Source organism: Choristoneura fumiferana, chromosome Z, assembly GCF_025370935.1.
Source record: "Choristoneura fumiferana chromosome Z, NRCan_CFum_1, whole genome shotgun sequence".
Classification (NCBI taxonomy): Eukaryota; Metazoa; Arthropoda; class Insecta; order Lepidoptera; family Tortricidae; genus Choristoneura; species Choristoneura fumiferana.
In genome coordinates, this window is record NC_133472.1 from 575,862 (window position 1) to 577,036 (window position 1,175).

The window sequence follows — 1,175 nt, forward strand, 5'->3', positions numbered from 1 at the left end:
AGACACGCCCGAAATAGGGTTCCGTAGCCATTACGACGAAAAATTAAGTAATATTTTTTATAGAGATTTCGTATTTTATAAGGACTTCCAAGTTTAGGTATATTTTATACCTTAGGCTGCTATTAAAAATAAAATCACCCCCTCTTTACGTCTATGGGAGGTACTCTAAAAAATATTTTTTTGAATTTTTGATTGTACCATTTTGTCGGCATAGTTGACATATATATTCGTGCAAAGTTACAGCTTTCTAGCATTGATAGTCCCTGAGCAAAGCCGCGGACAGACAGACAGACAGACATGGCGAAACTATAAGGGTTCCGTTTTTGCCATTCTGGCTACGGAACCCCAAAAATTTGGCGAAAAACCAGGATCCCGCTTTTTAATTGTTCGCAGGTGGACCAGAGCATGTCGGAGTGTATCAACAGTGGGAAACCTGCGATCTACGCGTTACCAGATAGCATGCACGCAGAGAAGTACCGCCGGCTCGCCAACAAGATCTTCTCATACATAGCAAGTAAGGAAAAGGCGAAGGCTGAACAACCGTAACGCACATTCGTTAAATTCCGTTTATTTTTAAATAGTTTACAAATAAAAACTGTTCTATAAAACGTGTGTTTATTCCTTTTTCTACTCCTATACTGTAATCTGTGATTTACTTAATCACGAACAGTAATATAACAGCATACATAACAAGATTCTGGAAAAGTCTATATTGTCTATTCCCCATTACAGCACTGTATCGTAATGTTGCTAAAACGATACTGCAAACTGCAACCACTTAGTTTTTTTTTTCTTAATTCGTACATTCGGACAGGCTAAGGTGCAGCCCGTTACACATTTTATATGGTTTTTATACAGAATAAAAACTTTCCGAACATAATCCATAGCCTGCCAACATAAGTAACGCGTATTTTAACATCGTCACAGGCAAGTAAACGTGAATCAAAAACAAAATTTAACTTAGACAAATTTGATATTTTCATATTTCTGTTTCTCACTCTCTTTTGCATTTGCCATACTTTTTACTAAAGTATGAAAACGTTTAAAGTTTACTATTTCTCTAATTTTGTATTGTAATTTATAAGTATCCAGCCGAAGAAAAAGTATTGTATGCAACGTTGTATAAGTAAGTCAAAAAAAGCTCGTGGCGTCTTTTTCTTAAGATGTTCGCTAAA